Source organism: Podarcis tiliguerta (genome assembly GCF_965153285.1).
Source record: "Podarcis tiliguerta genome assembly, chromosome: 3".
Classification (NCBI taxonomy): domain Eukaryota; kingdom Metazoa; phylum Chordata; class Lepidosauria; order Squamata; family Lacertidae; genus Podarcis; species Podarcis tiliguerta.
This window is the reverse complement of record NC_139536.1, coordinates 10,706,452-10,729,591: the sequence shown is the minus strand read 5'-3', so window position 1 is coordinate 10,729,591 and position 23,140 is coordinate 10,706,452.

Genomic DNA, 23,140 nt, shown 5'->3' with positions numbered 1-23,140 from the left:
CTCTGGGCAATTTCCAACATACAGTGGTACCTCGGTTCTCGAACGTAATCCATTCCGGAAGACAGTTTGGCTTATGAAACGTTGAGATAACAAGGCGCTGCTTCTCATTGGTTGCAAGAGCTTCTTGCGCTCATCAGAAGCACATTGCACGAGTTCCAAAAAACATTCAAAAAGAGAAACATTTACTTCGGCATCCGAGAACCGAAACATTCGACAACAGAGGCGTTTGGGAACTGAGGTACCAGTGTATATAAAAATGTAATAAAACATTAAACCTTTCAAAACTTCCCTATACAGGGCAGCCTTCAGATGTCTTCTAAATGTTGTATAGTTACTTATCTCCTTGACCCAGGGGTTGCATATCTCCCTACCACCCAACATTTCTCCGATGAAAATATGGGTGTCCTAAGGAAAACTGGGATATTCTGGGATGAAACCAGAAATTGGGATGGCTTCTGTAAATCAGGTCTGTCCCTGGAAAATAGGGGCACTTGGAAGATCTGAGAATACCTCTGGGTCTGGGTAGTATTGGCCGCTCCGTTCGTCCGAGCTGATAAGGCTCATCTTTCCTCCGAGCCCTCCCAGCAGAGCATCAAAACAACACAGCAGAAGGATGAGATAGGTATGAGCTACATTCTATGCTTTATTACTAAGCTATGCAGAGAGCAAAGAAATATACATCTTCTCTCTATGAGAGCAGAGAGCAACTGAACAAAGGAAACAAAGGAAACAGGAAACCAGTAATGTCACATCCCATCTCCCTTTCCCGTGAGACTCCAATAGTATCTGGACTCTGGAATGTAAACACAGTCCTGTGACTGCAAGCAGCTGCACAGTGAGAAACAGAAACTAACAGGTAGGTACATTTGGGGAAAGCTCAGAGCTTTGGGGGTTCTGAGCTGCTTGAGACTTTATTGGTCAAAAACAGCACTTTGAGTTGAGCCCAGAAACTAATTACCGTATTTTTTGCTCTAGAAGACTCACTTTTTCCCTCCTAAAAAGTAAGCGGAAATGTGTGTGAGTCTTATGGAGTGAATGCAGGCTGCACAGCTATCTCAGAAGCCAGAACAGGAAGAGGGATCGCTGCTTTCGCTGCGCAGCAATCCCTCTTGCTGTTCTGGCTTCTGAGATTCAGTATATTTTTTTTTCTTGTTTTCCTCCTCCAAAAACTAGTCTTGTGGTCTGGTGAGTCTTATAGAGCAAAAAATACAGTAGTTAGTTATGTCCAACAGAGACGTCATATTATTTTCCTTAGCTGCTATGAGTCTGAATGAGTCTCCTGTGTATGATTTTGCTCCCTAACTTTTTAAGCACAGTGTGAAATTCTCTGGTTTTCAAACAAAAGACAGGTATTTTCCGCCTTTGTGATTTCCGATCAGCCCATAGGATCAAACTCAGGGGAAGTTTAATATAATTAATGCAACATGAATGTCCCTTAATTATAGGATCCCGCTCAATTCCCCTGCTAACTCATGCAGTCGGCTGTCTACGTTTCTTCAGCGGACTGCTTCATTAACCGAATGTAATCACGCTAAACAAAAATTCCATATAATTCTGTTAGGAGGCTCTTACCACTTTGCATTGCAAGACCTATAAAGTGGAATTGTTACTTTAGACCAGAGCAGCTTAACATTCAATTCCCTCTTCCCAGGAAACTCTGCAAATTGTAGCTCTGTGAGGAGGGGAAAGGCTCTCCTAACAACTCTCAGCACCCTTAACAAACTACAGCTCCCAGAATTCCTTGTTTAAAGCGGTATATCATACTGCTTTAAATGTGCCTAGTTAATAATATTTGACCAAACTGCGGGAGGCAGTGGAAGACAGAAGTGCCTGGCGTGCTCTGGTCCATGGGGTCACGAAGAGTCGGACACAACTAAACGACTAAACAACAACAACATTTAATAATAACATTACAGTGGTACCTCGAGTTACATATGCTTCAGGTTACATACGCTTCACGTTACAGACTCCGCTAACCCAGAAATATTACCTCGGGTTAAGAACTTTGCTTCAGGATGAGAACAAAAATTGTGCTCTGGCGGCACGGCGGCAGTGGGAGGCCCCATTAGCTAAAGTGGTGCTTCAGGTTAAGAACAGTTTCGGGTTAAGAACGGACCTCCAGAACGAATTAAGTACTTAACCCGAGGTACCACTGTATTATGATTACGTTTATGGTGCAAATGTAGCAACAGTGAAGCAATTCAGCCTTGAATTTCTTGGAAGCCATAAAGATGATGTTATTGTTATGCAATAATTATGGACGCTGGCATTGATGGGTGTCCTGCAATTCCCCAATGAGTTTGGGGGGGAGGTAAGGAGGACTGGAAACAAACAGCTTGAGGAAGGTGTCCTCTGCAGTTATTACTTTTGTGACATCCCTCCCCACAAGCAGATCATCATTACAATGCCCTGTGCTACAGTAATCTGTTCTGAAGCCTTTCAACCAGCAGAAGGTATTTGGAAGGCAATGAATTGCAATAGAATGTTTGCAAAATACTTGGGGAACATCAGGCCTGGGGCCAAATGTGACCCTCCACACCTCTCTGTGTGGTTCTCAGGATTCTTCCTAGGCCACGCCCCTATTCATAGGCCACGCCCCCTCACTACAGTGTTGTTTTTGCCCAGCTGGCATGTGCCCTTGAAGTCCAATGTCAGTGCACTGGAAGAAGCAAAGATCACCAGTGTAGAAGCAATGATTCTTCAACATCAGCTTCGTTGGACTGGTCATGTTGTGAGGATGCCTGATTATTGTCTTCCAAAGCAAGTATTCCCAGCTTTAAAATGGAAAGTGTAATACCGGTGGTCAACAAAAGAGGTTTAAAGACTCTCTCAAAGCAAATCTAAAACAATGCAGTATAAACACCAACAATTCGGAAACACTTGCCTGCAAGCGCTCTAATTGGAGAACAGCCTTTACCAAAGGTGTCGTGGGCTGTGAAGACACTCGAACTCAGGACGCAAGGGAGAAATGTGCTAAGAAATGTGCTTGGCAAATCCACACCGTGATCAACTCCCACCCGGAAACCAATGTCCCCACTGTGGAAGAACGTGTGGATCCAGAATTGGCCTGCACAGTCACTTACGGACTCATTGTTAAAACCATGTTTATGGAAGACAATCTTACTCGGCTGTGAGTGATCGCCAAAGAAGACCTTTGTACAGTAGCCTATTTCTACACCCTCCCTCTACTGTACAAAGGTAATCCCATCCCAATGCTCTACTCACTTTTGTTTCTGGCCCTGCCCACTCCTGGCATCAGGCCGCAGGAAGGTTGCCCATCTGCAAACTGGACATGCAAGCGATTAAATTCTTGCAAAGCATGTTCTCTATCACTGGTCTAGGCTAGGGCTGGGCGATATATAGCGATATATCATCCCAGACTGGTTTGAAGTCCATATCGTTGTATTGGTTTCATAATTTTTGACCTGGCAATATATTGCAAATCATGGTGTGTGTGTGGGTGTGTGTGTGTGTGTGTGTGTGTGTGTGTTGTGTGTGTGTGGCAAAAATATCAAATTAATTAATTTGATTTCTGCCTATATGAACCTGTTCATCTGAAGGAAGAAGTGAACTTTTGAGGGAAAAACTTTCTACCCTCCATACATCTAAATGGTTTCTCCCCTATGAGTCTATAAACATTTTGTATGTACTTTATTTGCTTTGATTAATTTTTGCAAACCACAGTATGGATTATTAGTATAGCATGTGCATAACAGTGGAAACGAAGAAAGGATAAAAGGAGCAGTTTAAGAAATAGATAAAAATGACCTGCTTAGAGGAAGACATAAAATCTATTAGAGAAGAAAAAAAATCTGGATGAAAGGAGATGGTGACATAAATCTGTACATAAGAACTTACGGATTTATGGTTGTGTGATGGCCTGGGATTCCGATTCGGAGGATGAAACAGAGGAATCCCGGCCTGCACAGGAGTCCCCGCCTCCAGGGCCGGCTGAACTGGGGCCAGGCCTAGATGCTGAAGAGCCTGCACCTGTGGCAGTGCATCAGGAGCTGGCCCCAGGTGAAGCCCTTCTGGCCCCAGAGAGGCTTGACGACTCAGTGGCCACAGGTGAGCCTCCTCCAGGGCCCAGTAACCCTTCGGCCTCTCCTGATCTGCAGAGGTTTAGAGCGGAGAGGCGAAGGGAACTGGTTGCCCCCAGGAGGAGTGCTCGCCTTAAGGCCAGAGGAGGCGGGGCTCCTGGGGGCCGGGACCGCCCCTGGCCTTAGAAGAGGATAAAAGCCCAGTCAGCCCGGCCCCAGGTTGCGGGAGCAACGTCGTTGTTGGCTTCGGACCTTCCTGCGTTCTTGATCCCTGCTCGGCCTCCTGTTCCTGACTATCCGGTACTCCTGTTCCCTGCTCGGCCTCCTGTTCCCGACCATCCGGTGTACCTGTTCCCTGCACAGCCTCCTGTTCCAGCGTTCCTGTTCACCGCCCGGCACTCTGCCTCGGACCTTGCCCCTCTTCGTGTGGACTTTGCTACACCCAAGGTACCTTACCCCCGGGACCAGCACAGTTTGCTCCCGCCACCTCCCGCACTCCCCCTTCGTCGGGGTGCGTTCGGGAAGAGCCAGAGGCCATGGCTGAACAGGCGGCTGCACTGGTGGCTTTGGCCCAGGAGAACCAGGCCTTGTCTCACACCGTGCAGCAGCTCAGTGACGCGGTTGAGGCACTTCAGCAACGCTTGGAAGCCCTACCGGCTTCTGGGGCCGACGCCCCGGCTCCGGGCAAGTACCCAGTGGCTTTGCCTGAGAAATTTGATGGAGCCCCGGCCAGCTTTCCCATGTTCCTGGCCCAGGCCAAACTGTATATTCAGGGGCGAGCCCGGAACTTTCCTGACGACCGTACCAAGGTGCACTTTTTGATTAGCTTGTTAAAGGACCAGGCGGCCAAGTGGGCGTTGCCGCTACTCAGGCAAGACTCCCCCTTGCTGGCAGACTATACGGGGTTTTGCAATCGTTTGGAGGCCGCGTTCGGCAACCCCCAGAAAGAGAGTCAAGCCAACCGGGCGATTCGGCATTTGAAACAGGGCAAGTCCACGGTGGCCACATATACCACGGAGTTCCGGCTGTTGGCACAGGACTTGACCTGGAATGACTCGGCACTGCGGGACCAGTATCTCGAAGGGCTTTCGGACGAGGTACTGGACCAGTTGGCCACAATGGAACGCCCCACCACGCTGGACACTCTCATTCAACGGAGTCTACAAATAGGCGACCGGTTAGAGGATCGTCGTCAGGCCCGGGGTCGCCGACACTTCCAGTTCACGGCACCAGCTTTTTCCGGCAGCCCCACGGTCACAACTGATTTAACGGAGGAGCCTATGCAGCTCGGGGCAGTGCGGCCACGCCTTTCCCCCGCAGAGAAGGCGCGGCGTCGGGATGGAAATCTCTGTCTTTACTGTGGCGGAAGTGGACACTTCGCTCGGTCCTGCCCTGAGAAACGCCAGCCGCAGGGAAACCGCCAACCCCAGTAGCTGATGGCCCTAGCTACCGGGGGTCCCAAACCGTACAGAATGGGCCCGCACCAATGGACTTGCAACATCTTATGGTTTCGGTACGTTTATACCCTCCAGGTGGGCCCTGGATCCTCACCCATGCTTTGGTAGATTCAGGGGCAACCCGCTCCTATATGGACGCTGCTTTTGCCGCCCATCATCAGGTGCCACTTCGGAACAAGCCAGTACCGGTCCAGGTGGAAGCGATTGACGGACGACTTCTGCGTTCAGGTGCCGTTACTCAGGAGACCCAGCCTCTGGTCCTGTGTCTCCAGCAGCACCGGGAGTTGCGAACTTTGGACATTGCCTCTATGCCCCGCTTCCCCCTGGTGCTCGGGATGGACTGGCTGGAGGCCCACAACGTTCAGATTGACTGGGTCAAACGGACCGTGCACTTCCCAGACCCATGTTCCCATGCTCAATCCGGAACGCTGGCGGCCGCGCCCTCAGAGGAGGCAGCACCCACGCTCCCAGCCGTGTACCAGGACTACCAGGACGTGTTCGAGGAACGGGGGGCAGACCAGCTGCCGCCGCATCGGCCTTTTGACTGCGGCATAGACCTCCAACCCGGAGCGCCTTTACCAGTGAGTCGCTTATATTCCCTAACAGAGCCAGAGCGCGAGGCTTTGCAGGACTTCTTGCGCAGGAACCTGGAGCGTGGGTTCATTAGGCCTTCCACCTCGCCCACCGCGGCGCCGGTGCTTTTTGTTAAGAAGAAATGTGGGGAACTCCGCCCTTGCCATGATTACCGAGCCCTGAACAAAATTACCGTCCCAGACCGGTACCCCTTGCCCCTTATCTCGGAGCTGCTGGAGCGGGTGCAAGGGGCACGGGTGTTCACCAAGCTGGACCTCCGGGGGGCCTACAACTTGATTCGGATCCGAGCCGGGGATGAGTGGAAGACAGCGTTTGGGACCCGGTACGGGCAGTTCGAATATTTGGTTATGCCTTTCGGTTTGTGCAACGCGCCTGCTGTGTTTCAACGCTACATCAACCACGTGTTTCAGGACCTGTTAGACAAGTACGTGGTGGTGTATTTGGATGACATACTGATTTACTCCCGTGACCCGGCTCGCCATGAGGGGCATGTCCGGACCGTGCTGCAGCGCTTGCGTGAGCACCGTTTGTACGCAAAGCTCAGCAAGTGCGAGTTCCATCAGCGGACTGTGGACTTCCTTGGTCACCGGCTCTCTCCAGATGGGGTGCAAATGGACCCGGGGAAGGTGACAGCGGTTCAAGAATGGGCGGCACCCCGGAACCGCAAGGACCTACAGCGTTTCCTGGGGTTCGCCAATTACTACCGGACCTTCATCGCTGATTATGCTCATCGCACCACCCCGTTGACCCGGCTACTGCGCCCAAAGACGCCGTTTTCCTGGGACAAGGAGGCAGAGGAGGCGTTTCAGGGGTTGAAGGCCTGTTTCCAGAGGGCACCAATCTTACAACATCCTGACCCCTCTCGACCCTTTGTGGTGGAGACCGACGCTTCCAGTACGGCTCTCGGTGCCGTCTTGTCTCAACAGATTGGTCCTGAAGCGCCACTCTTACCCTGTGCCTTCTATTCCCGCCAGCTCCTACCAGCGGAGCGTAACTATACTGTGTGGGAGCGGGAACTACTGGCCATCAAGGTAGCCTTTGAGGTCTGGCGCCACCATCTTGAGGGGGCACGACATCCGGTGGAGGTGAGAACCGACCACCGGAACCTGGAGTACCTCCAGACCACCCGCAAGCTGAACCAAAGACAGATCCGGTGGGCGTTGTTCTTTTCCCGGTTCCAGTTCCGGATCCGCTACATCCCTAGCTCTCAGAATCAGAAGGCGGATGCCCTGTCCCGGAAACCTGACGACAACGCAGACACGGTACAGCAAGCAGAACCCACCACGATCCTACCTCCGGCTGCATTCCTGGCCACCCAGGAGGCGCAGCCACTGCAGGTTCGGGTGCGGGAACAGCAGCGGGTCGACGCTTGGGCCCAGGAACGACTCCGGGAGCTGGCTGAAGGGTCCAGCCCACAGTATCCGGGGCTGGTCCTGCATCAGGGCCTTCTGCTGCACCACGGTCGTTTGTACATCCCGCCAGGGCCACTACGGCTGGAGGTTCTCCGGATGGCCCATGATGCCCCAGCAGCGGGGCACTTTGGACGGTATCGGACCACCCATCTGGTCAGTCGAGAGTTTTGGTGGCCCCGCCTGAAGGCTGACGTGGCTCGCTACGTTGCTGGTTGTGATGTCTGCCGGCGCGCCAAGGGACCTACCGGGCGACCCCCCGGCCTACTTCAGCCATTGCCAGTTCCACCGCACCCTTGGCACACGGTTTCGTTGGACTTTGTAGTGGACTTACCCTCGTCTCGTGGCTGTACCTGCCTTCTGGTTTTCTCCGACCATTTCACCAAGATGGTGCACTGCGCTCCCTGTCCATCTGTACCCACAGCCAAGGAAACTGCTCAGCTGTACCTTCAGCATGTCTTCCGCCTGCATGGCCTACCTGAGCGCGTGGTGTCCGACCGGGGCGTTCAGTTCACATCCCGGTTCTGGCAAGCACTACACCGGACCCTCGGGACGGAGGTCTGCCTCTCGTCAGCCTACCACCCACAGACCGATGGCCAGACGGAACGGGCGAACGCGGTGCTGGAGCAGTACCTCCGGTGTTACTGCAGCTACCAGCAGGATGACTGGGTCGACCACCTGGCTTTGGCGGAGTTCGCCTACAATAACGCGGTGAATGCGTCCACCCAGCAGACCCCGTTCCAGGCCAGTTATGGTTATCATCCACGGCTGTTTCCAGAGGTGCTGCCGACATCCGCAGTCCCGGCGGTGACGGAGTGGCTTCAAGAGCTCCAGTCCCAGCAACAGCTTTTGGTGGAGCAACTGCACCAGGCCAAGGAAGCGTACAAGGCCCAGGCCGACCGCCACCGCCAGGTGGGGCCGGAACTTCGCGTCGGTGACCTGGTTTGGCTCTCCACTCGCCACCTCCACCCCTCTCGACCTTCGCGGAAGTTGGACGCCCGCTTCACCGGCCCGTTCCCTATCGTAGACCAAGTCTCTCCTGTGGCATTTCGTCTCCGGTTACCCGCAACCCTGAAGGTTCACCCGGTCTTCCACAGGTCCCTTTTGAGTCCGGTGGCCCCACCCGACGAGTTCCACCCGAACCGTCCCCGACCGCAGCCAGTGTTGGTTCGGGGAGAGCCTGAGTACGAGGTGGAACGCATCCTGGACTCCCGATACCGCAGGGGGAAGCTGCAGTATCTCATTGACTGGAAGGGGTACGGACCGGAGGACCGTTCCTGGGAACCAGCGGCCAACGTCCACGCACCTGCCTGCCTCCGAGAGTTCCATGCGACGTACCCCGGCAAGCCGGGTCCGGACCCTCGGTTGAGGGGGGGGCCTGGGAGGGGGGATGGTGTGATGGCCTGGGATTCCGATTCGGAGGATGAAACAGAGGAATCCCGGCCTGCACAGGAGTCCCCGCCTCCAGGGCCGGCTGAACTGGGGCCAGGCCTAGATGCTGAAGAGCCTGCACCTGTGGCAGTGCATCAGGAGCTGGCCCCAGGTGAAGCCCTTCTGGCCCCAGAGAGGCTTGACGACTCAGTGGCCACAGGTGAGCCTCCTCCAGGGCCCAGTAACCCTTCGGCCTCTCCTGATCTGCAGAGGTTTAGAGCGGAGAGGCGAAGGGAACTGGTTGCCCCCAGGAGGAGTGCTCGCCTTAAGGCCAGAGGAGGCGGGGCTCCTGGGGGCCGGGACCGCCCCTGGCCTTAGAAGAGGATAAAAGCCCAGTCAGCCCGGCCCCAGGTTGCGGGAGCAACGTCGTTGTTGGCTTCGGACCTTCCTGCGTTCTTGATCCCTGCTCGGCCTCCTGTTCCTGACTATCCGGTACTCCTGTTCCCTGCTCGGCCTCCTGTTCCCGACCATCCGGTGTACCTGTTCCCTGCACAGCCTCCTGTTCCAGCGTTCCTGTTCACCGCCCGGCACTCTGCCTCGGACCTTGCCCCTCTTCGTGTGGACTTTGCTACACCCAAGGTACCTTACCCCCGGGACCAGCACAGGTTGTATGTATGTTTTTGGTTTCCTTTCCTTTTCCTATCTTGTTTTGTTTGTTTTTGTCATTTTATTATTTTGGTTTTCTGTTTTGTGTGTTTGTCTATTAAAATTAATTAAAAGCATTACTAATAATAATAATAATAATAATAATAATAAATAAATATAATTAATTATAATATAATATAATATAATATAATATAATATAATATCAATGTGGGAGAAACCATGAAGTCAGCCAGTGCTTCTCTCAATTCCTGCAGCTCCTGCTAACTCTGCCAGCTCAGCTTTTCCCTGCTTTATGCGGGGGGGGGGGGGGCAGCGAATCACAAGTGCAAGCGCTGGCAAAAATCATGATGCAGGAAAAACCGTGAAGCCAGCCAATGCCTCTACCTAGGTAAAGGTAAAGGTACCCCTGCCCATTAGGTCCAGTTGTGGCCGACTCTGGGGTTGCGGTGCTCATCTTGCTTTATTGGCCAAGGGAGCCAGCGTACAGCTTCCGGGTCATGTGGCCAGCATGACTAAGCCGCTTCTGGCGAACCAGAGCAGCGCATGGAAATGCCGTTTACCTTCCCGCCGGAGTGGTACCTATTTATCTACTTGCACTTTGACGTGCTTTCGAACTGCTAGGTTGGCAGGAGCAGGGACCGAGCAATGGGAGCTCACCCCGTCACAGGGATTCGAACCACCAACCTTTTGATCGGCAAGTCCTAGGCTCTGTGGTTTAACCCACAGTGCCACCCGTGTCCCTTATGCCTCTACCTAGCTCCATCCTTATTTTAGGAACCACGATATATTGATAGGTCGCGATGTTTAGCAGGTGATACATCGCAATGTTGATATCGCTCAGCCCTACTGTTCGCCTCTACATATTTCCATTCTTATTTCAGACATTGTGATATATCAATATATCATGATGTTGAAAAGCAGATATTGCCCAGCTCTGGTCTAGGCTGTGGGTCACTCCTTGCCACCTGACTAACTTCCAATTCACATTTAAATTCCAGGCTAGATTTGCCCTCCCTCTCAAGTTCCAGATTGCCTTTTCATTTATGCATACCTGGTATATTGCTGATGCGATGCTTTGAAATGCCAGAGAGGAGCTGGAAATTTCAGGAGCCTCTGCGACGTTTGTGAAAGGAATGATGGCAACTGTCAACGCTATCCTCTTATGGGAAGATATATTTTCATTGCCTGTCACTATAACTGGATCACGGTCTCTCTCTCTCTCTCTTGCTCCACTTTCTCGCGACGATAAAGACTCCACTCATAATAATCACCACTGCATTAAACACCATGAAAACCCAAAATTCATTTGAGGTTATGCTAAGGGTTGAAAGCCAAGCCGCTAAATCAAGCATAAAAGCCAGACAGCATCCTTCACCTGAGTGACTTGAGCCTTTCATTTGCAAATGCATGGAGTGTAGCGCCTGTCGTGTGAAGGCATAGAGATGCATATTAAAAAAATATGGTAGTGGTAGTGCATCTGTTTTGCATGCAGAATTCAATCCCTAGCTTCAATCCCTAGCTGGAAATATTCATTGCCTGAATCGCTGATCCTCCCAGACTGCTGGGGGAAGCGCCGAGAGAAGAAAAGCCATGGTGCATCTGCACTGGCACAATCAGATGCCTTCATCTGCCCTGGCTGCAACAAAACATGTCTCTCCCCTATCAGTCTCTACAGCCACAGCAACCGCTGCAACTCTCCAATGGTTTGACTTCATCCCAAAGGCACACTCCTCCACTGTCTCCTGAGAATACTCCCTGGAGAGTAGCTGCCAGTTGGTGTAGGCACTCCTGATCCAGATTGTGATGGCCTGGGACTTGGGCTCGGACTCAGAACTAGAGGAGTCTCAGTCCGCACCAGATCCTTTGCCTTAGATCCTTTGCCTCAGGTGGCATCTGGACCAAATCTGGGGCCTGATTCTGAAGAGCTTCCAAAGGAGAGAAGAAGAAAAGAAGAAGAATTTGGATTTGATATCCCACCTTATCGCTACCCGAAGGAGTCTCAAAGCGGCTAACATTCTCCTTTCCCTTCCTCCCCCACAACAAACACTCTTTGAGGTGAGTGGGGCTGAGAGACTTCAAAGAAGTGAGACTGGCCCAAGGTCACCCAGCAGCTGCATGTGGAGGAGCAGGGAAGCGAACCCGGTTCACCAGATTACGAGTCCGCTTCTAAGCACTACACCACACTGGCTCTTGAGGAAGAAGGCAGTACTGAATTACAGCGGTGGTTTGAGGAAGGTCACAGCTCAGAGACAGGCGAACAGAAGAGTTAGAAAGTGTTGGGAGATGAGAAGGGGGAGACAGAGCCAAAGCGGTCAGCTGACACATTATCACTGGAGAGCATTTCTGACTCCCCTTCTCCTAGAACTCACCGTTCATTGAGGGTGCAAGAGCAAAGGACCCAGAGACAATTAGCCCCTGGCAGCCACCGTGAGGGGAAGTCCAGAATCAGAAGCTGGAGAGGAGGGAAGCCAAGAGGCAGAGAGAAGTCCAGCAGGTGAAGAAGCCAGGATGTCTCCCCCTCCTGCTGCGACCAGCTCCCCTCTCCCTGATCTCCCAGGACCAGAAGAGGTATGAAGAGAGAGGAGCAGAGACAGGTGAGTTCGCATAGTCTCAGATTGCTTTGGGAGGACCCAGGGGAGGAGGAGACTTAGGCAGCTGTGGGAAGGCAGTCTCCACAACTGCCTCATAGGGGCAAAACCTACTGAGAAGAGTTGCTGTGCTCCTTTTAGGCTTGGCACTCCTCACCAGACTTTGTTCCTTCTAATAAAGAGTTAGCTTCACTTATTCCATGTGATTTATTGCTGGTTGGCTCCTGGAAAAAAGTTCCCCCACCCCCGCCTTACAGGATCAGCTTGCTCTGCTTATGCTTTCTTCTTTAAAGGGTTATTCTCCAAGTTTCTGAGTCAGAAGACTCAGAAGTAAGTTTGTCTCAGTTGTTCCTTTATTGATCTTGGTGCTTGAAAAAGCACAGAAGCCCTGTGCATCATAACTAAGGCATAGACTCCAGCAAGGATTCAGGGCCTGGTCAGAATACGGACTGAAATGTGCTATCAAGGGCATTTTGAGGAACTGATCGCTTTCATCACATGTGACAGATTACGCCTGCAAGCCCAACAACATCTGCCATTCAGTAAACATGTTTGATTCAGAGAGGAGACTGCGAAGGAAAAAAATCGCATCCGATTCACTTCCGATTAGAACAGCTCCGTCTGCCTTCTCTCTAATTCTTCACAGATTTTATCATACATCCTTTCTGCTGCAGCCTATTATCATGTAAAAGGTACCGGTTTGTGCTCTCACTTAACCTGAGCTGTAGGAGATTTCAGAGACAGCTTTGCGTGTTCAGACCCAGGAACCTCCCCGCTAAATAAATTCACACATGACTCAAATTTTGGTCTTGGTTTTTGGCAGAATTTAGGCCACAACTTTATTGATTACAGAAAGTGACTGGTTGCATAGGCTCGGGTTCAACTAGCTCCCTGCCATGCAGGTAGCACTGACTCAGGGCACCAGCATAGGTCAGACAAGGGTCAACACTTGGATAAGCAGAAATCTGGGAATGGGCTAACTCCGGCACCCAAATGGACTCAGGCATGGGCACAACCCCCTCACAGGGGTTGACCAAACCATCGAGTCCCTGGAATCCTTTAATGGAATACCCTTCACATAGAAATGGCGAGAGCGTTCTCCCATCCCTATCACCTGAACCAGAGCCTATCTGCAACCTTAGAAGTTGTGATGATTTGCTACGCAGCAGGCGAAACCCAAATGGCAGCAGCCAATCAGCCAAGTGGGGGAAATTCCTGCCATGCCCCTGTCCCAATGACAGACGACACACGGCGGCATAGCAAGGTCAAGCGCACAAGCCCTAAAAGTAGGGAAAGGTGGACGGGTGATCTGAATGCATGCGCCAAAAGAGGAAGCACTGGGTCACATGCATGGTCATAAATAGGTCCCTCAAACTGTTTAGACTGCGTCCCATTGGCCAGATTGCACCCAGATTCGAGGGACCTACCAATTGGGTGTTGTGGCTGACCAATGTACCCACCCACAACACAGGGTGTCAGTTGTCCATGTCTAACAGCAATAAGTGCCCTCTTTAAGGGAAGACCCAATTTATGGAGCCTGTTTGAGCAATTTCTCACTGTGATCTGCTACTGCCCAGAAACGTATCTCCCAACTGTGGAAAGATGTGCAGATCCAGAACTGGCCTCCAAATTCATTTTACAGACACACTGTTAAGACCATATTCATGGAAGATAATCTTACTCGGCCACAAAGAAGCCGCAGTAAGAAGAAAGAGTTGCACACTGATCTTGTAGATAAATTATAGACTCATGGACAGACCTCTCTCCTTCTCTGCCTAAAATTTGCTCCCAGTATTGCTCTTTCAGTGCATTGTATAAAGGACAATATTCAATTTGAGATCCTGAGTCCGGTTTATACATCAAGGACAGGTAAGGGCAGAGTAGAGCATAGTTCTGAAACGTCCTTATAAAATAGCTGAAGGCATCAGATTTAACTAGGCTTTAATAAAGGGCAGCTTCCCTCTCAGCTTCTGCAAACTCTTAAAATAACAAAAAGTGGTATGAAAGGAACACAAGGAAAATTATTGTATCATGGTGCAATTTTAGAAACCGGCACAGTTGCTCTACCTATGGGAAGGGAGTCACTGGACAATATCTGCTTCAATAGGTCTTTAATGAACTCCATGCCAGGAGCTCGTCCTACACTCAAGTAGGACCCTGGCAGAGACACATGCCCAACTGGCATGTTCTCTCCCTCCTGGTTGATTGTTCGGGAGCTTCAAAAGCTTTCTTCAGCCCGAACATCACAGCAACCGATGCCAACAGACACCGGCACACTTAGGGATCCGCAGAGTCTTCGCAGCTTGCGTAACAGACCTCAGCAACTCAACATTTGGCTAATCTACTTTATTTACATATAAACACCCTTGGAGCACTGCAACATGACTTCCTCTCTCTCTAGCATCAGACAGCAAAGAGAAAAAGCAAAGGACAATAGTCCTTTACAAAACACAGTAACACAAACATCCTGTCTCCATCACTTCCCACTTTGTGGAGTCAAAACATATACCGTCATGTGATAGACAACAATCCCATGACTGCAATCATGGAGCAGGAATTCTAACACTCCATTCACAGACTTTTTACTTGGAGTTCAGAGAAGTGACAGCAATGGCTGCGGCGTCCTCCATGGATCTGCCTCCTCTACAAAAAAGGAGGCACTGCTGGTGTAGTCCTACTCTTGGGGGTCTCCTGAGCTCTGCACCCACCTGTCAGGGGCTGGCTAGATGAGGAGGTCTGGTGGAGACCGCCTGACCAAGAGGCCTCCAGGGAAAGTGCAGGAGATGACAGTTTGGACCCAGGCTTGTGGTGGGAGACAGGAGACACCCAAGAGGAGGAGGAGAGCTGGGAAATACTGGAAGCTGGGAATCAGGAGGTCAAGGAACAGGGGACAAACAAGCAGAAGCCCAGCCCTTAATAGAGGCAACACCAGCACCAGCTGATAGCGTGTCTGTTGAAATTCTGCCAGCTCCACCTCCCACTCCTAAAACAAGACAATTACAGTGGTACCTCTGGTTACAGACACTTCTGAATACAGACGCTTCAGGTTACATAAACTAACCCATAATACCTCAGGCTAAGAACTTTGCTTCAGGATGAGAACAGAAATCGCATGGCGGCAGCGGGAGGCCCCATTAGCTAAAGTGATGCTTCAGGTTAAGAACAGTTTCAGGTTAAGAACGAACCTCCAGAACAAATTAAGTTCTTAACCCGAGGTACCACTGTACTCCATGTAACAGAACAGAAAGCCAGGCAGAAACAGAGAGGGGACTCGCCATAGTCAGAAGGAGGGACCAGAGACACAGAAAATAGACTAGATGGGAGGAGCAAAACAAACTGGGCAACAGCTCTTGCTGAGGGAGTATACTTCATGAATCTTCATGTGTTGTCGCTAATAAAGCAGCTGCGAGCTGAAGTTAGTTGCATGCCTTGCTTCTCTCTGCTCTTTGCTAAGTGTGCTTCCTGTCAGCTGCCCAGTGACACCACCCAGCGCAATTCAGAATGGGCCCCTCCCCAGCTTGTGATAACCTTTTTAATCCTTAACTGTCGGGTAAGCTTGGTTTTATTCTCCCTCTTCTTCCTGATGTGAATCTTCACACAGCCTTACCTGGTAAGGGGAAGAGTGGTGTGCCTTTTGTGGGTCACCCGAGGTGCCAAAATGTCTTGGGCTGGCCCTGAATTCCACCATAAAATAAGCATCCTTATGTGCTCTTTTTAAAAAGGAAAACAAGGGGGAAAACCTGCACCACGAAATTTGGAGATGTGTGCAATCAAATTGCTAGCCGTGTTTCTATCCACGTATAAGCTGGGGCACTGTGAATAAGATCAGATGATTGTCCCATGGACTGCAAGAAGATCCAACCTATCCATTCTGAAGGAAATCAGCCCTGAGTGCTCACTGGAAGGACAGATCCTGAAGCTGAGGCTCCAGTACTTTGGCCACCTCATGAGAAGAGAAGACTTCCTGGAGAAGACCCTGATGTTGGGAAAGATGGAGGGCACAAGGAGAAGGGGACGACAGAGGACAAGATGGTTGGACAGTGTTCTCAAAGCTATCAACATGAGTTTGACCAAACTGCGGGAGGCAGTGGAAGACAGGAGTGTCTGGCGTGCTCTGGTCCATGGGGTCACGAAGAGTCGGACATGACTAAACGACTAAACAACAACAATAGCGACAACAATAACAATTACAACAATTAAAAACCTTTCTTGGAAAGCGTGTGAAATGAGCCAAACAATGCAAGTAAGCCTGTAACTGTCTTCATCATCCTCATCAAATTTACTTGCCTTACGCTGCTGTTTTCACATGCTCTCTAAGGAAGGTTTCAAATCTGTATGATAATTCCAACATTCGTTTTTACTCAACCCTTTCACTAGTGCCTGAATTATATACACCTTCCCCCATGGCATTTGAATTTGACCTGGTTCACGAGAATCAAAAGGATGCATACATAAAGGTGCTATTTAAATACAGAACCCCTTTCAAGGCAATTTCCTGTAATTTGGATCTGCACGGCACTTATGTAAGATAAGAGCAATATCAGAGAGCAAAGAACATGGCACTTTCTCTAATGCCTCATAAACAAATGAAATTTCATGAGAAATATGGGGTTGAGAGACGCTTATTGGAATAAGGCAGGGTGATGCAATTGCCACTTTCAAACACTTCTCGCAGCCACCTCAAGTAATTACACAGCAGCATTTCTGAGAGAGCAGAGAAGCCCAGGGGCATGAGATTGTACTAATGTTGCTTGCAAACACGGTAGACACCAAACACAAAAATGTGTGGCTTATTATATAAGCTCTCTGCCTACTACTTGGTCTAAAAGGTAAAAGTAAAGGACCCCTGGATGGTCAAGTCCAGCCAAAGGCAACTATGGGATGCGGCGCTCATCTCACTTTTCAGGCCAAGGGAGCCAGCATTTGTCCACAGACAGCTTTCTGGGTCATGTGGCCAGCATGACTAAACTGCTACAGGTGCATGGAGGACCGTGACAGGAGCCAGAGTGCATGGAAATGCTGTTTACCTTCCTGCCACAGCAGTACCTATTTATCTACTTGAACTGGTGTGCTTTCAAACTGTCAAGTTGGCAGAAGCTGGGATACAGCAACTGGAGCTCACCCTGTCGCATGAATTTGAACTGCCTACCTTCTGATCAGCAAGCCGAAGAGGTTCAGTGGTTTAGACCACAGCGCCACCCACTCCCTGGCTGGTCTACACATCTTAACAACTAATCCTGTGTGGATTTAACTGGAGTGGCAAAGGGAAGAGGACTCTGATCTGAAGGAGCATCTCCACTCCTATCGTTCAACCCGGACATTGAGGTCCAGCGCCGAGGGCCTTCTGGTGGTTCCCTCACTGCGAGAAGCCAAGTTACAGGGAACCAGGCAGAGGGCCTTCTCGGTAGTGGCACAAGCCCTGTGGAATGCCCTCCCACCAGATGTCAAAGAGAACAACAACAACAACCAGACTCTTAGAAGACATCTGAAGGCAGCCCTGTTTAGGGAAGCTTTTAATGTTTGATGCATTAATGTATTTTAATATTTTGTTGGAAGCCGACCAGAGTGGCTGGGGAAACCCAGGGGTATAAATAATAAATAGTAAATAGTAAATAATAAATAATAAATAATAAATAATAAATAATAAATAATAAATAATAAATAATAAATAATAAATAACAATAATAATTATTATATTATTTCAACCATTTCAACTACATAGAACTATCAAAATGGGCAACATCAGCCTTTTTTTCACAGTACAAAGTTAAGCTATGGACTGAGGAGGCAGTGAAGGTTTTAGAAGAGGATTAGACAAATTCATGGTATCATAGAATTGTGTAGAGTTGGAAAGAACCCTGAGGATCCTCTGGTCCAACCCTCTGCAATGCAGGAATATGCAGCTGTCCCTTAGCGGGATTGAACCTGTGACCTTGGTGTTACCAGCACCACACTCTAGCCAACTGAGCTATCCATAGGAGGCAGATCCATGGGCTACTAACCATCACGGTTGTGCTTTGCCCCCACAGTAATGCCATTTCTCTGATGAAAATAAAGGTAAAGGGACCCCTGACCATTAGGTCCAGTCATGACCGACTCTGGGGTTGCGGCGCTCATCTTGCTTTATTGGCCGAGGGAGCCGGCGTACAGCTTCCGGGTCATGTGGCCAGCATGACTAAGCCACTTCTGGCGAACCAGAGCAGTGCACGGAAACACCGTTTACCTTCCCGCTGGAGCAGTACCTATTTATCTACTTGCACTTTGTCGTGCTTTTGAACTGCTAGGTTGGCAGGAGCAGGGACCGAGCAACGGGAGCTCACTCCGTCACGGGGATTCGAACCGCTGACCTTCTGATTGGCAAGTCCTAGGCTCTGTGGTTTAACCCACAGCGCCACCCATGTCCCTCTGATGAAAATAGGGATGTCCTATTCTATGATCATCATCATCATCCAGCAGGCTTTTCTTATGTTCTTAAGGGTGTGTGCCAAGTATCTTCTCCATCATTGCACTGAGCCATCCCAAACTCAGCACAACTGTTGGGATGGTCTGCATTCCTGGTCTAAGCTAAAGAGGAAGGCTTGGGCTGTTTTGTTGTTCTTGCTAGGGCAAGGATGATGCATAGAATGCCTATGGTAGCAAGTATCTAGATTGGTGATACTGAAACCAAACAGGCTGAAATGCCGGAGAGTTAATTTCTGCATGCATCGTACATTAGCTGTGTGCTCATTAACGTTCAGCACCAGACCCTTGGCCTTTTGAGGAGAAAGTAGGACATGAAATCTATTTTTCAAACTTCACACCAAGTGTTATTTCTCAGAAGTGATATTTTTTCCAAGTGCACACCATCGGAAAGCATAATAGACCTCTTTGACTTTCTCCATGGAGATTGAAAATAACCAGAAACATTTCCTGTTCCTTTTTTTATTTATTTACCGGCTGTTGCAAGAAGGAGGGGGGGGGGGAAACACCCGATAGCACCATTGAACTTAATTAAAGCCATTGTTAATCAACCATATTACAGCTTACTGGGCACGAGCAATATTCTTTTCTGCTTGCCCTCGCTTTCTTATTTTCCTACCCAGAAGGAATGTTTTTTTTTTTTTAAGCGCTTCGGAAAGACAATGTGAATGTTTGGTAGTGAGCACTGAAAAAACCTTGGCTGTAGAACAGTTGCGAGAAAAAGAAGAATATATATGGAGATGGGTAGTTTTGTTTCGGCCTTGCTTAGCACAAAAAGGGCTAAAACAGGAAGAGGAAGAGAAGGAAATGTTTTAATGTTAATTTCCTGCAGACACGGTAAGTGAGTGATAATAAAAATAATATAATAATAATAATTTATTATTTGTACCCCGCCCATCTGGCTGGGTCCCCCAGCCACTCTGGGCGGCTTCCAACAAAGATGAAAAATACACTAAAATGTCACATATTAAAAACTTCCCTGCCTTCAGATGTCTTCTGAATGTCAGGTAGTTGTTTATCGCTTTGACATCTGATGGGAGGGCGTTCCACAGGGCGGGCACCACTACCGAGAAGGCCCTCTGCCTGGTTCCCCGTAACTTGGCCTTTTGCAGTGAGGGAACCGCCAGAAGGCCCTTGGAGCTGGACCTCAGTGTCCGGGCAGAATGATGGAGGTGGAGACGCTCCTTCAGATATACTGGACCGAGGCCGTTTAGGGCTTTAAAGGAGTGGAGAGGCGAATGCTCATAAACTATTCCAAAGGGGGATTTCAGCTGCAAACGTTACCCAAGGCGCTTAAAGAGGCAGGCGAAAGGAAGTTAGGACACTGCTGTCCTCATATCGCCTCTTGTCGAGAGCGTATTCAACATGGCTTTTCGCTATTAGAGGTAAAAGATATGAGAGCTGCGTCCCATAGGGGACCAGGTTAGCATCTCAAGGCGTAGAAGGAAGGGTAATTACCGTGTGAAGTCAAATTGTGTATTCATTCAAATTACTTATTCATGCGAGGAAACGAATAAAAAGAAAGCAAAATGTGGGCTATCAGAATGTCTGGAGACCGGGCTTATCCTGCTGTCACTGATCAGCTCATGGGGGGGCTGCGGAGGAACCCTCCCCCTTTCGACTGAGCTGTCTCTTGATGTGATAAAGGTAAAGGGACCCCTGACCATTAGGTCCAGTCGTGGCCGATTCTGGGGTTGCTGCGCTCATCTTGCTTTATTGGCCAAGGGAGCTGGCATACAGCTTCCAGGTCATGTGGCCAGCATGACTAAGCCGCTTCTGGCGAACCAGAGCAGCACATGCAAACGCCGTTTACCTTCCTGCCAGAGCGGTACCTACTTATCTACTTGTGCTGGTGTGCTTTCGAACTGCTAGGTTGGCAGGAGCTGGGACTGAGCCACGGGAGCTCACCCCGTCGCGGGGATTCGAACCGCTGACCTTCTGATCGGCAAGTCCTAGGCTCTGTGGTTTAACCCACAGCGCCACCCGCGTCCCTCTCTTGATGCGATACATTGACTATTAAACCACGCTGGGAATGTAGCTTTGTGAATAGGTGTTTCCTAATAGCTCTCTGCACCCTTCACAAACTACAGTTCCCGGCGTTCTTGGTGGGAAGCCACAACTGTTTAAAATGGTATAATATTGTTTTGAATGTACAGCAAAGGAGGGGGCCTCTGTTTTAGTACACAGGAGCATGTGAGCTCCCAACCTGAAGTGGTACTGCTCATGTACAGACAGTGGCGTAGCGTGGGTTGTCAGCACCCGGGGCAAGGCAAGTAATTTGCGCCCCCTAACCCATGAGCCAGGTAGGGGCAGAGAGCTGCGAGTGTGAGCGCGCCCCCCCCAGATGTTGCGCCCGGTGCGGCCGGCCCCCCCTGCACCCCTCACGCTACGCCACTGTGTACAGATGTACCACCACTGTGAGAATGTCACCCCAGTCAGGGGCGCTGACTTGCCCCCCACATTGGAGTCCAGAGTCATAATAATAATAATAATAATAATAATAATAATAATAATAATAATAATTTATTTATACGCCGTCCATCTGGCTGAGTTTCCCCAGCCACTCTGAGCGGCTTCCAATCAAGTGTTAAAAACAATACAGCATGTTACATGCCCCACCCCTGTGAGCACTCAGTTGGTGGTGGCAGCGGAGGCTAGGGGGCACAGAGGGCGATCTTCACCCTCTGCACGTCCAGCCCCTGCCCAGCGCTCACCCGGTGGCGGCAGGTGATGGTGGCCCTCACAGACACAGAAGGGCCAAAGCCCCTTCAACCCACTATAGTTGGCGCCCAAACCCCAGTTGTCCTCTAACCTTGTTAGGCAGGTGCCTGCTGATCATCATAAGAAACGATCAAAGAAAGTCAGGAAAATTCCACGTTTCCCCCTAGGACTTCTTAAGCTGCGTCATAGCTGATTGAGCTGCTTCTTTGTTTGTTTTGCCAATTCTGTGTGGATTCCGTAAGAGTCCTGCCGCCAAATATCCATCATCAGCTTCCCAAACACTACGGCTTTCTCACCTGACTCCCAGACCTTGCTTAAGAATCAAAATCTTGCAGCAGTTGTGTTGCTGTCTTGCTCTTGCAGTGTGACCTTCTGTTCTAAAATGTGGACCAAAGCAAGAGGGAAACGTCAGCCAAGTGGCACTGCAGATGCACTCGGGCGAAACTTCCCTCACTGCACCCAGAGGAGATAGCGTGACTGTTTGACATCACACCACCATCTGGAATGCTTCCCCAGAAACCTGTTGTGCGAGCACAGAAGCTTGCTGGGTTCAAATAAGAGCCAGACGAATTTCTGAAGGATAACTAGATCATTACGGTTTCGGATGGCTCATCTAGGTTTCCTCATGCAGGGAAAATGGTCGACAAGGTCCAGCTATTTTTGGAGCTTTTCAGACATTTCCTGAGAAACCCTGTGGCATTACTTGAATATTTGATGCTTTCCTCAGGATGGAGGTCAGTAAAGGCAGGCAAGCTTCTCTCAAAACAGCTTGCCTACCAACATTGATCTTCCCTTGCAATAAAGGCAGTGGGCAACAGTGAGGACAATAGCTTTTTTCTTTCTTTCTTTTTTTTTAAAATAATTTTTATTAACAGGCCAATCATATCACATTGTTCAAATCACATTAATTCCAGATTATACAGCCAAATTTTAAATTTTTTGGGGGGTACCCATATATCAAGCTCCGCACGAGTCCAAGTTCCAGATGACTCCAGACATCACTTATTTGCTGCTTTTGTTCGACAGTTCCATCCAGTTCGATTCGGATAGACGTTTATTACCTTCTTTCTCTTCTTGTTGTTATCATTTATTCCTTTCTTTGCGATCTCTGATAATTTTCACAAACAGATTGAAAGATTTGGTGTCACTGTGTGGGTTTTGTAGTCTTCATTATTCAGGAACAGCCTCTGTTAGATACTTCCATAAACAAAATTAATCTTCGGTCTGTCCATTATTATTCCTCAGGCTGGCCCGGTAAATCAAATAAATTAGTTAGGGGGCTCTGTCAGGTCAAACTTGCATTCCAGCATTCCTTCTCTTTCACACCGTCCTGATACTCCTGATACTCCTCCCCCTACTTCTTCTCCGACCGGCCTGTCTCGGCGAGACGCCATTTCTTTTTAACTGTGTCATAGAAATTTTCCTCCTTCTCACCATTCGATCTTCTCTTGTTGTATTATATTTCCTCCCACACAAATCTTAAAGTTCTGTTTATGAATTATAAAACGTGACGATCTTATTTCTTCCTGGGGTGGAGGGTATTGTTATCACATATGCAGGGAAAATAGGGAGAGTTTTTCCCTCCACCCCCCCTTCATTCCAGCCATACATTCTCATAGTGGTAGTTCAGCAAAAGATTTACTTATCCATCCGTCACTCCCGGTCACAGAGATCCATTAATCAGCAGTCCTTATCGTCGAGTTTCACTTGATATATGTGCTTCAGCCTTCCAAATCTATTTATATCCAATTAGTTCGAATTATAATTCCAAGCTGAAGCAACCAGCACGCGCTGATTGGAATCGGCGTCGGGAAGATCTGACTCCACCGAGGGCT